This window comes from Leptodactylus fuscus, chromosome 6, assembly GCF_031893055.1.
Source record: "Leptodactylus fuscus isolate aLepFus1 chromosome 6, aLepFus1.hap2, whole genome shotgun sequence".
NCBI classification, from domain to species: domain Eukaryota; kingdom Metazoa; phylum Chordata; class Amphibia; order Anura; family Leptodactylidae; genus Leptodactylus; species Leptodactylus fuscus.
The window spans coordinates 168901388-168916396 of NC_134270.1; positions in this window are offsets into that span (position 1 = coordinate 168901388).

Here is a 15009-nt window from a genome sequence, read left to right on the forward strand (position 1 = left end):
CCTCCAGTGCACCACCCAAGGCGGGCACCTCACCTCGCCTCATTAGAGGTGTGGCGCTGGTATTGGGGTCTATCTGGTTTCTAGTGGGGTGCTGGCATTGTTACATTGTCAATAGTTCTACAGATTATATCTGATTAGAGGAGGCCGATCCCTGCGATCTCCCGGGATTACAAGGCTGTAATTGCTACAGATTCTCTGCACACGTCTCTGGTTCACATTACCATAGATATTATATTTTATTCTATGTTATTTTTCTCACAGGCCGGAGTGAATAGCGGGTACAATACTAGTTATTACAAAATCCCAGGGTCCCTATCACCAAGTATTATTAATATAACGTCCACCAGTAATGTGAACGTCCCCGGACGCTGGGTCTTCAGAGTGGATACACTAGATCCCGACTATCCCAACGGGATTATAGGTAAAGTATATATTCAAGTAAAAAAGTCAAAAAGGTATAACATGATCTCTATGGGGAAACCTATTACGTGGACTGTGATATTTCTTTGGCTGGTGTTTTTATATAAAAATCTGATATTAACCGAAACAAAAGTTCTTATATTATTATATGTCGTATATTTTATATTATGTGTTGTGATAATATTGTGTGTTTTGAATCACGATGTCATACACTTGCCTTCCATGGACTGTGTGATGTCACTGCAATAACTCATGACATCATCATCCAATCACAGACTCACCTTCAGTATGGACTGTGTGACCTCACTGCACTCACTTGATGACATCATCATCCAATCACAGACTCTCATAGGCTGTGTGACCTCACTACATGAACCATTGTGAGTTACGTCGTATGAGAATTCTATGAAGAATTCCTGGACATCCCCTTTAAGGAGCTAAACAGGGAAATTTGTTGAATTTCATTTTTTATGTATTATTTCAAAGATTTTAGTAAACAATTTATGCAAAAATTGTGTATAAATGGATTAGATCATGGATCTGAAGCTGAGCACATGGGGAGAGCAGTAAGGGGTAAGTATTATATTATATACATACTGTATTATCTATGTTACTCTATATCCGCTCGGAGCAGGGCAGAGCTCCGCCAATATTTTTCAACAGACATGGGAAGGACCTTGTCGCGGTTCTGTTGCTCACAATCTGTGGAAAGTACTGCTGCCAAAAAGAGAGTCCGCACCTCTCAGGAGAGACCGATCAGAACTGGTGGAAAAGAAACTGGATTTACAATTTAGAAAAAGGGCTTCAGAGCTGAAATCTGACTGATGACTATGGAAAACTATCATTTGCACTAGTTTTGATACATCCTCCTGTAAGATTTTCCTCTTTTGTCTCAATTATTGAATAGGCCTGTATAAGAATCCTATTAAGACACAGTGATGTAATAGTTGGAGGTCCCCAATTAGGACTCTCCTCCCTCTATTAGAAAGAGTAGAGAGCCTATATCAGTTGGTCACTGAAGGTCTCTTAACCCATTGATGAAAGGGTTAAGGGGATATTGTCACTCCTTGGGGAGAGACCACCATATAGGTGTGTGGAGACTTATTAAGCCTTTAGCACTCCACTTCGCAAAGAACCATGGGAAGAATATGCAAATCTGTCTTCCATGATGTACTTAGGAAGTCAGCTGCTGCCTCAGTGTTGCAAACCAATAGAGGGCACTCACTGGAATGTGCAAGCCTGTCTTCCCTGATGTAGTTAGGAAGACAGAATTTCAGTGAAATAACCCAATAAAGGTTTTCTCCCTTTAGCATCATGCTCGACCTTCCAAGAGGCCTTTGTTTTGCAATGACGCTGGGAGACTATACCTGGTAATAATCCCAGCGTCATTGCAAAACAAAGGCCTCTTGGAAGTTCGAGCATGATGCTAAAGGGAGCAAACCTTTATTGGGTTATTTCACTGAAATTCTTTTTTTTTTCTTTTTTTTTTTTTAAATGTAGAATGTGAGCCCACGTAGGGCTCACAATGTACATTTTTCCCTATCAGTATGTCTTTGGAGTATAGGATGGAAATCCACGGAGAGAACATACAAACTCCTTGCAGATGGTTTTTTGCCCTTGGCGGGACTCGAACCAAGGACTCCAGTGCTGCAAGGCTGCAGTGCTAACCACTGAGCCACCGTATGGCCCCTTATTTCACTGAAATTCTGTCTTCCTAACTACATCAGGGAAGACAGGCTTGCACATTCCAGTGAGCGCCCTCTATTGGTTTGCAACACTGAGGCAGGAGCTGACTTCCTAATTACATCATGGAAGACAGATTTGCATATTCTTCCCATGGCCCATTGATGACTTCAGTCACAGTAGGGGTTGTCTTCATGAGACTCATCTATTAGGCAGTATTGCTTTCCACTGATCGTGCTAACGCTTCCTCCAAGTTTTTATCTCTTGTGAATTCATAAAGAACGTTGTTTCCTAGACCAGTCTTGACCCCCCTGTGCAGCAGACTGGAGATGCAACTAATTTACTAAAAAAATTAAATACATCTTAATAAGCTTCATGCTAACAGGTGGAATAGACTTGTGCTATAGTGTATACCAATGTCTGTGTTTTTCTTTCATTCTGAACAGCAGGTAGAAGTTACACATATATACACCTTATATATAGTGATATGGACCATGCTGGTATAGCCTGGGTATATACTGTATATAATTATATATGTACAGCTGGTATAACTTGGGTATATACTGTGTATAATTATATATGTACAGCTGGTATAACCTGGGTATATACTGTGTATAATTATATATGTACAGCTGGTATAACCTGGGTATCTCCTGTATATAATTATATATGTACAGCTGATATAACCTGGGTATATACTGTATATAATTATATATGTACAGCTGGTATAACCTGGGTATCTCCTGTATATAATTATATATGTACAGCTGGTATAACCTGGGTATATACTGTATATAATTATATATGTACAGCTAGTATAACCTGGGTATATACTGTATATAATTATATATGTACAGCTGATATAACCTGGGTATATACTGTATATAATTATATATGCACAGCTGGTATAACCTGGGTATATACTGTATATAATTATATATGCACAGCTGGTATAACCTGGGTATATACTGTATATAATTATATATGTACAGCCGGTATAATCTGGTATATACTGTATATAGCTATATATGTACAGCTGGTATAACCTGGGTATGTACTGTATATAATTATATATGTACAGCTGATATAACCTGGGTATATACTGTATATAATTATATATGTACAGCTGGTATAACCTGGGTATATACTGTATATAATTATATATGTACAGCTGGTATAACATGGGTATCTCCTGTATATAATTATATATGTACAGCTGATATAACCTGGGTATATACTGTATATAATTATATATGTACAGCTAGTATAACCTGGGTATATACTGTATATAATTATATATGTACAGCTGGTATAACCTGGGTATATACTGTATATAATTATATATGCACAGCTGGTATAACCTGTGTATATACTGTATATAATTCTATATGTACAGCCGGTATAACCTGGGTATATACTGTATAATTATATATGTACAGTTGGTATAACCTGGGTATATACTGTATATACTTATATATGTACAGCTGGTATAACCTGGGTATATACTGTATATACTTATATATGTACAGCTGGTATAACCTGGGTATATACTGTATATAATTATATGTGCAGCTGGTATAACCTGGGTATATACTTATATATGTACAGCTGGTATAACCTGGGTATATACTGTATATAATTATATATGTACAGCTGGTATAACCTGGGTATATACTGTGTATAATTATATATGTACAGCTGGTATAACCTGGGTATCTCCTGTATATAATTATATATGTACAGCTGATATAACCTGGGTATATACTGTATATAATTATATATGTACAGCTGGTATAACCTGGGTATCTCCTGTATATAATTATATATGTACAGCTGGTATAACCTGGGTATATACTGTATATAATTATATATGTACAGCTAGTATAACCTGGGTATATACTGTATATAATTATATATGTACAGCTGATATAACCTGGGTATATACTGTATATAATTATATATGCACAGCTGGTATAACCTGGGTATATACTGTATATAATTATATATGCACAGCTGGTATAACCTGGGTATATACTGTATATAATTATATATGTACAGCCGGTATAATCTGGTATATACTGTATATAGCTATATATGTACAGCTGGTATAACCTGGGTATGTACTGTATATAATTATATATGTACAGCTGATATAACCTGGGTATATACTGTATATAATTATATATGTACAGCTGGTATAACCTGGGTATATACTGTATATAATTATATATGTACAGCTGGTATAACCTGGGTATCTCCTGTATATAATTATATATGTACAGCTGATATAACCTGGGTATATACTGTATATAATTATATATGTACAGCTAGTATAACCTGGGTATATACTGTATATAATTATATATGTACAGCTGGTATAACCTGGGTATATACTGTATATAATTATATATGCACAGCTGGTATAACCTGTGTATATACTGTATATAATTCTATATGTACAGCCGGTATAACCTGGGTATATACTGTATAATTATATATGTACAGTTGGTATAACCTGGGTATATACTGTATATACTTATATATGTACAGCTGGTATAACCTGGGTATATACTGTATATACTTATATATGTACAGCTGGTATAACCTGGGTATATACTGTATATAATTATATGTGCAGCTGGTATAACCTGGGTATATACTTATATATGTACAGCTGGTATAACCTGGGTATATACTGTATATAATTATATATGTACAGCTGGTATAACCTGGGTATATACTGTATATACTTATATATGTACAGCTGTTATATGTTATAGTGTACATCTTCTTGTATATAGTGATATGGACTATGCTGGTATAACCTGGGTATCCCCCACTGGACGCCCCCTTTAATTCACTGATGCAGGAAGCTTATATATAAACATTACATAACTTTTCTGTCCAAGGCTTCGTCTCTGGTTCCTGAGTTTGTTCTCAGTAGTAGTAGGAGAACCGTTGGGCTAGAGAGGAAAGAAGGAAAACTGAAATTTCAGAAGAAAGAGAACATTGAAGATAATTGTGAAGCGCGCTGAGCTCCATCTAGTGGAAGGAATTAGTATATTTTTTCTAGGTTTATTTTTGGTTTTTCCACTTAAGACATTTTTTTGCTTTGACATGATCTAAATTGACTGGAAGTCACACAAAGTGTGACAAAGACATGATTTTTTTTTTTTTTTTGCTCTTTCTTGTTTCATTTAGTAATTTTCTAATTTCATTTTAGACAAGGTTATAATAGACCTCTAGGGGGCATTTTAAGAACAAAATAGTAACAAATGAATGTGTGAAATAAACTGGATTATTTAGTAAAGCAAAATAAACAGACAAAATAAGTGAAAATCAAAGCAGAATAGGCAGGTGGAGAATAGCAGGGGAAGTTTCCCTATCACTCACCCTGGCTAATGCCGGGTTCACACGTAGTTTTTTGGACCAGATTTTGACGCAGATCCGCGTCAAAATCCAGCTTTAAAAAAAAACGCCTCCCATTGAATTCAATAGGAGCCGGTCATTTCCTTTTTCCGCGATCAGCCCTTTCTTCACGTGGATTCTGCGGCTGATTCAGCCAAGGACGTCCGCGACGCGACACTCCCTCCAGCGTAAAGCCATTGATTTGGGCCTAATCCAGAGCAGAATGGCGCGACTGTCAGAATCCGCAGCAGGCGCTTTTTGGACTGGATTTTGAAGTGGCTTACAGCGTCAAAATCCGGTCCAAAAAAACTCAGTGTGAATTGGCCTAAGCCTGCCTAGCACCAGAGTTTCCCTCTAATAAGATGACTCCTCATAGGAAACTAAATAGAGACCCTGGAAATTTTCCGTAAGGGTAAGTTCAGATGGGGTCTTTTGGACCGGAACCTGAAGCGGAGGCCGCCTCAGGTTCCGATCCAAAATACAGGTAGCCTCGACTGGATGTACTGCACCAGCATCCAGTCACGCGCTCCGCTCCGGATTAGGCCCAATGGAATGGGCCTAGTCGGAAGGAGGGAGTGTCTAAAGGCCGAATTGTGAGAAAATTGTGGGAAAAGCTAACAATGTTAGCCTTCACACTAAGTATACGCTCCGCTCATTCTGAGCGGAGTGTATACTCAGTGTGAAGGCTCAGCTGTGGTTCGATAGGAATGAATGGAAGCAGCCGGCACACAAGCTTAACCCCCTGCGCGCCGGCTGCATCCATTCATTCTAATGGGAGACTAGCTAACATCTCTAGTAGCTACTACAATTGAACGCTTTAATTGTTAGAATCTCCTGTGTAGGGATTTTTTGTAATCACTAAGTAGCTGAGTACACCAGAAACTGACTAATGTAATTTCTGACCTGATTAATATAGTTGAGCCTCTATATAGAACTTCCCATGGGTGGTCCTTATACACCGACTTTGCAGGCGTGGAGGTAGTGACACTGTATGGTGGCTACCGCCAACGTCCTGACTCTGTGGTTCCTCTGCCAATCACTGCAGCAGAGGAAGCTCTTGGTCCTCCATTCCTGGGGCTGTCCACCAGACAGCCATGGTGTTTTATGAGTTTCATGACTGCACTTGATAATGCCTTCAAAGTTTGCTGGATTGAGTGACCTTCATGGCTTAAGTAATGCTGGTCTGTCCTTTCCCTTAGTTGACTAGTTCTTGCCACAATGGGGTTTACAACAGTAGGACTAAAGACTGCGTGGAGACCAATCCGACCTCTGCACAACACAAATGGCCTCAAACACATCACGAAGGCCAGAAATTCCATAAATGATATCTTGTCTAGGTAAATCTATTACAGATGACTACCTCATAAAGTTGTTTGAGAGAATGCTAAGAATGTGCAAAGTTATCATCCAAGCCAAAGGAAAAATTGAAGATAAAAAAAACATTCTGCTTTGTTTAACTTTTCTTCTTTACTACTTATTTCTATACGAGTTCCTTCATAGTTTCCACGTATTCAATATGAATATCCATGTTTTAATGAGCTGCAATACCAAGCACAGCCACAACACAATGTATAGCGCTGTGCTAGGTGGCAGTAAAATGGCTACAATGCGTGTCTTAACAGCTGAACAGGTCATGAATACGGGAATCCTGTAAAAACCCTTTAAGGGGAACAGATATAAGAGATACAGATGTGATACAGGGCAAAGATGGGCAATGGTAAAAATAACAAAAGAAGCAATGCTTGCCTATTAAAGCCCCCAGCACTCTGTTACTCTCTACACACCTGACTACCGTCATGCATCCAGAAGTCAGCAGGACCAGATTTTGGGTGGGGTAGGTGGGATGTCCTGACTTCAACTCTATCTCCAACTTCTAGATACAGTACAGTGAAGTACAATGGTGAAGTAGGAAGCTGTAAGCCCTATGTGTCACCTGTCACACGTTGTCTGTGCTGCCGTAAGGCCACAAGGAGGGGGCATTCTACTTCATGGGGGCAAAAGGTGGGGGGATTTTACTGTATGAGAGTCAGAAGGAGGGAGCATTCTACTTCATGGGGGCAAAAGGAGGAGGGAATTTACTGTATGAGGGCCACAAGGAGGGGGCATTATACAGTAAGTGTGGTATCCCAATACCATATAGTGCCGCCATACCGCACAGTGATACAGTCTCTCATGTACAATACAGCAGGTGCATGTGAGGAGGATTCCCATATAGTGCCGCCATACCTCACAGTGATACAGTCTCATGTACAATACAGCGGGTGCGTGTGAGGAGGATTCCCATATAGTGCCGCCATACCTCCCAGTGATACAGTCTCATGTACAATACAGCGGGTGCGTGTGAGGAGGACTACCATATAGTGCCGCCATACCGCACAGTGATACAGTCTCATGTACAATACAGCGGGTGCATGTGAGGATTCCCATATAGTGCCGCCATACCTCACAGTGATACAGTCTCATGTACAATACAGCGGGTGCATGTGAGGATTCCCATATAGTGCCGCCATACCTCACAGTGATACAGTCTCATGTACAATACAGCGGGTGCATGTGAGGAGGATTTCCATATAGTGCCGCCATACCTCCCAGTGATACAGTCTCATGTACAATACAGCGGGTGCATGTGAGGAGGATTCCCATATAGTGCCGCCATACCTCACAGTGATACAGTCTCATGTATAATACAGTGGGTGCATGTGAGGAGGATTACCATATAGTGCCGCCATACCGCACAGTGATACAGTCTCATGTACAATACAGCAGGTGCATGTGAGGAGGATTCCCATATAGTGCCGCCATACCTCCCAGTGATACAGTCTCATGTATAATACAGCGGGTGCATGTGAGGAGGATTACCATATAGTGCCGCCATACCTCCCAGTGATACAGTCTCATGTATAATACAGCGGGTGCATGTGAGGAGGATTACCATATAGTGCCGCCATACCTCACAGTGATACAATCTCATGTACAATACAGCGGGTGCATGTGAGGAGGACTACCATATAGTGCCGCCATACCGCACAGTGATACAGTCTCATGTACAATACAGCGGGTGCATGTGAGGATTCCCATATAGTGCCGCCATACCTCACAGTGATACAGTCTCATGTATAATACAGTGGGTGCATGTGAGGAGGATTACCATATAGTGCCGCCATACCTCACAGTGATACAGTCTCATGTACAATACAGTGGGTGCATGTGAGGAGGATTACCATATAGTGCCGCCATACCTCCCAGTGATACAGTCTCATGTACAATACAGCGGGTGCGTGTGAGGAGGATTACCATATAGTGCCGCCATACCGCACAGTGATACAGTCTCATGTACAATACAGCGGGTGCATGTGAGGAGGATTCCCATATAGTGCCGCCATACCGCACAGTGATACAGTCTCATGTACAATACAGCGGGTGCATGTGAGGAGGATTCCCTTGTAAACTGACAGGTAATGGCTGAGGCTGACACAACTCTCCTCAGATTTGGTAGTCTAGGGTTTTGAGGAGACACCGTCCAGGTTACAGCTACAGCAGAGGGCTCTTCACCGGTTGGCTCCCGGCGGGTGACTGATTTGGGGTATATGTAGTTACTCACGGTTACTGGGCCGCGGTATCCGATAGCCGGACCTAATACACGTGGCCTGGAAACCACAGAGCGCTGGACTTAACCAGAGGCCAAGGATAAGGTCCAGGAATGCAGAAAGGCTCCTCTATAGCCGCTCCTTTCTGTCAGGTTCTCTCCTTCTAGAGGCAGTAGATGTACAGTATGGCGGTATTATCCCCTCTGTATGGACTAGGGAAGGCCCCTACTAGGACAATGTGTACCTTACATGGGCTGTGAGACTCTCCAGGCAGCTCCGAGGCTTGGCACGTGTTGGCCTAGCAGTAGTTTCAGTTTACCTCACACACCAGACTCTCTAGGACATGGCTCCTCTGGTTTCCTGTCCCCTGTTAAGAGGAAGGCGGGGCTAAAGACTCCAACCACAGCCTGCTAGAAGCTTCTCTGTAGAATCTCGTGCTGTGTATGGAGTGATTGGGATCCTACCATTAGATGCACTTGTAACCCCCTCACAGGAGTTACTAATGGTTATTCGGCCATAGAAGTGCCTTACATGTTATGATAGTTTGTATATGTCGCCATGTTCATTCTGTATTCATTTGTGTAATGTTGTTCTCTGGTATCACTTGTCCTAGTGAGCTGTGGTCTCCATCGCAACACACGCTATAGTGGGCGGATCTGTATCTGGGACAGGAAATAGTCATAGCAGGGAGAGGAAGTAGTATTCTGTAAGCAGCCAGTAGTAGTGTGGCAGTGGCCATCTTGTGTGTCAGACACTGTGTGCTGTGAGGATTGCCACAGCAGCAGCAGGACAGAGAAGCTGTGACAGCGCCTCCATCACTATCAGTAAGAGGACAGGATTACATCAGGCTAAGCAGAGCTATAACCCTGGCAGCCTGCACCGACCTCTACAAGGTACCTGAACCCTGCAGTAAACCAGAAGCTGGACCTGCAGCCATCTTAGACTCTCTGCTAATACATGGGAAGGTGTCAGCCGGCTACAAGCCACTGTGCCACAGCTCACTGCTACAGGACAAGTGACCAGCAGATGCCTGTTACAATAAAGCAGTGAGGACTTCTACTGATCCTGGCCTGGACATTGCCTTCCTTGTAGCTAAGCCCTGGGCTAAAGCTCCTTGTTGGAGGGAGCACTGGCACCCACATCACCATCTCAGCCCAGGGACCAGCGGGTGTCTCAATACTCCAACTGGCGTCACATCTAACTGACTCTGCCTATTACCCTGTGCACCTCTCCTGGGAGTTCTGGTGCCTATAATAAGGTCACCGTGATAGTCCAGATTCCGGTACAGTTCTCCCGGGGTGGTCGCACACTTACATAGAGTGAACCATAGGTGGCAGAAGAGTAGTACATTGCAATGAACACAGCATATGCACACAGGAAATACAGAGTATACAATAGACATAGTGACACCCAGTACTGGTACATTGTGAGAAACCCTATACCCATGGTAGGGAACCTTTGGCTCTCCAGCTGCTGTAAAACTACAACTCCCAGCATGCTCCATTCACTTCCATGGGAGTTCCAAGAACAGCGGAGCAAGTATGCATGCTGGGAGTTGTAGTTTTGCAACAGCTGGAGGGCCGTACGTTCCCTACCCCTGCCCTATACCATAGGACAACTACTCCCATCATGGCAGGAAGGCATGTACTGGGACACTACATAAGCAGGTCACATGCAGGCGGCATTATATTGTGTGGAGGCCAGAAGGAAGATCTATAATATGTGGTGCTACAAAAGGGATATTATTTTGTGGGGGGCCACAGGCAGAGGCTGTGTGGGGTCCACTAAGTAGCATTATAATTTGTGGGGACCACAATGAGAGAGGATTGTACAGCATGGGGGCCAATAGGAGAGGGAATTGTACAGAATGAGGGTAAGAAGAAGGGGGCATTATACTTGTGCAGGCCACATGGGAGCATTATTCTGTGTTGGTGTCACAAGGAAGGGACGTTAGACTGTATGAGGGACACATGTACAGGGGCATCATACTGTGTGCGGGCCACAAGGATGGTATACACTGTCCACAGAAGGAATGGTATATCACTTGGGAGATGTTATACTTTGTTGTGACCGTGTGGGGCCTTATACTGGGTGGTGCACACAAGGGGGCATGATACTCTGTTGGGTCCATAAAGAGGTTTTACATTTTGTAGGGACACTTAGGGAGCATTTTACTGTGTTGAGGCCCAACGGGACTAGTTTGGATCAAATGGATAGATGTTTGGCCTATCAGTAATTGACAACTATCTCTGTATGTATAGACATCTAGTCATGGGGAATTCTACTCAGCAATTCACAGACTTGCTTCTATGACGCAGGCAGACCTAGCTGTCAGTCACGGATATGACGACCTCTTTGACTTCTCAACATTGAAAGAGCAGAAAGTTCCCTGGATAAATAACAGGTTGTACTGAATCTTTTCCCACAAACCAATTCATCATCTCGCTCCTCCTGCTCTATAACATGCTGCCCGCAGACTGAACAGGAATTTCCATATGACGGGTTTCCTTTAGCAGGTCCATGGGGGTATAATCTCTTCATCTTTTATCAACGTTGCCTCTCTCGGAGTGGAATTTCTTTTATAGCACCATCTCCTGTATTTGCATGAAAGCAAATAGGAAAATACATGTGACATTTACCAGTTTAGAAAAGACATGAGAAAAGCATTTTATAGACTCATCGTGACAGGCAGAATGGAATGAAGACTGGCGAGGAAAAGCCAGAGAAGAAAAGCCGTATAAAAGCCGGTGAAGAAATTGTGATGTGACCATTATATGATGTACAGGACATGAAGTGCAGGTAAGAGAGAGGAGCTCTATATAATGGTCATACATCCATCTTATATCTATCATAAGTATCTATCTACCTATCTATCTATCTATCTATCTATCTATCTATCTATCTATCTCTATCATCTATCTATCTATCTATCTATCTATCTATCTATCTATCTATCTATCTATCTATCTCTATCATCTATCTATCTCTCTATCTATCTATCTATCTATCTATCTATCTATCTATCTCATATCTATCATCTATCTACTATCTCCTATCTATCTATTTATCTATCTATCTATCTATCTATCTCCTATCTATCTATCTATCTTCTATCTATCATCTATCTATCTCATATCTATCATCTATCTATCTATCTCCTATCTATCATCTATCTATCTCCTATCTATCTATCTATCTATCTATCTATCTATCTATCATCTATCTATCTCATATCTATCATCTATCTATCTATCTATCTATCTATCTATCTATCTATCTATCTATCTATCATCTATCTATCTATCTATCTATCTATCTCCTATCTATCTATCTATCTATCTATCTATCATCTATCTATCTATCTATCTATCTATCTATCTATCATCTATCTATCTCATATCTATCATCTATCTATCTATCTATCTATCTATCTATCTATCTATCTATCTATCTATCTCCTATCTATCATCTATCTATCTATCTATCTATCTATCTCATATCTATCTATCTATCTCCTATCTATCATCTATCTATCTATCATCTATCTATCTATATCTATCTATCTCCTATCTATCTATCTATCTATCTATCTATCTATCTATCTATCTCATATCTATCATCTATCTATTTATCTATCTCCTATCTATCTATCTATCTATCTATCTATCTCCTATCTTTCTATCTATCTATCTATTTATCTATCTATCTATCTATCTATCTATCTATCTCCTATCTATCTATCTATCTATCATCTATCTAGCTATCTATCTCCTATCTATCTATCTCCTATCTATCTATCTATCTATCTATCTATCTATCTATCTATTTATCTCCTATCTATCTATCTATCTATCTATCTATCTATCTATCTATCTATCTATCTATCATCTATCTATCTATTTATCTCCTATCTATCTATCTATCTATCTCCTATCTATCTATCTATCTATCTATCTATCTATCTATCTCATATCTATCATCTATCTATTTATCTATCTCCTATCTATCTATCTATCTATCTCCTATCTTTCTATCTATCTATCTATTTATCTATCTATCTATCTATCTATCTATCTCCTATCTATCTATCTATCTATCTATCTATCTATCTATCATCTATCTATCTATTTATCTCCTATCTATCTATCTATCTATCTATCTATCTATCTATCTATCATCTATCTAGCTATCTATCTCCTATCTATCTATCTCCTATCTATCTATCTATCTATCTATCTATCTATCTATCTCATATCTATCATCTATCTATTTATCTATCTCCTATCTATCTATCTATCTATAAATTTTGAACAAGCCCAGATTGCTATAAACCAGTTCAGTCATCTCTACTGCTTACACATTCGCTCCTCTGCCCATATCTATGGGACCAGGCCCTTGTCGTCGACAAGGAGTGGAACCTTGACAGGGCATTGTCATTCTCATGGCATTTACCGGGTGTGTGTTCTACTAGAACATTGTAATCTCGCAGTGCCAGGGATCACCATTTTAATCCGGCACTATTCCTCACTTTATTTTGACTTATTCATCTTAACAGAACACGATCTGACACCAACCAAATTTTTCTACCAAGTAGATAACACCTGAGTGACTCCAGTGCCCATTTTATGGCCAAACATTTCCTTTCACAAGAGGTGAGTTTTCTGCCCAGATATATTACAGGGTGTTCTTCTCCATTCATCTTCTATGACATTATTTCTCTTAATCTCACATCTGAGGCATCTGTCCAACCAATAAATTCCTTGGAGAAATCTAGAGTTACCATCGTTGGTTGACTCCGAAGGGTGGAGCAGCTATGTGACAGCTAAAAGGTTTCATCGAGGACATAGGTAGTTCAAGACAAACACTATTTCCATGTCCTCTACGTCTGGAGGAGAGAAAGTTTCACCAGCAACATAGAAGGGGATTCTTCACAGTAAGGACAGCGAGGCTATGGGACTCTCTGCCCCAGGATGTGGTGATGGTGGATTCATTAAACAAGTTCAAAGAGGGCCTGGATGACGGGTTATGGGTTGTAGATTTTAAGGACACGTTGATCCAGGGTTTTAAACTGACTGCCACATTGGAGTCGGGAATTTTTTCCATTGAAATGTGGCAAATGGAATGAGCCTCGTGGGGTTTTTTGCCTTCCCCTAGATCAACACTGTAGGGGATTGTAGGGTTATAGGTTGGACTTGATGGACTGATGTCTTCATCCAACCTCGTCTACGTAACTATGTCCTAAAATGTAAAAGAACATTGGGTCCTTTGTTGCCCCTGAAGCCAAAAATAGTCTATAGACATGTGCCAACAATGAAGAACACCTAGCAAGAAGCCATCTTGGAGAGAAGTCCAGTAGTGGCCAGAAAAGGGGGTTTTCCCACAAGTGGTGTAAAGTCAGAACATTACAACTAATAAGCTAAACATCTTCTACTCCAGGAGTGATAAAAATGTAAACTATAAGATGAAGAAGAGGATCAATACACAAAGCGAGGTCAATATACCAATGCGTTGGGTGGACTGGTAGAAAGTGAAGAACCAGATTAAACAACCATGTAACTAATATTCAGATGGACTCATGCCCTGTGGTTTGTCCACCTTCCTCCATGATGTAGGAATGGAATCCTAATGCCTTAGAACTATTGAAATACAAACAAGGAGGGTTGGAATATGCTATTAGAAACTTCCACAATAGGAGATTGACTTAGAAGTAGAACTAGATATAAACAAGTATATTGAGACAAAAGGAACGCCGGCGATCTGTGTCTGCTGGACCTGATAATCATGTATAGAGATCTTTGAGGAACTGGAATCTGGAATGGTGACCCCAGAGGAGGTCGGTAACGGGAAACTGGTTTGGTAGCATTCCGCAAGAAGATTTCTAACAGGTGTTTATCCTCAAAGTGTTACAAAG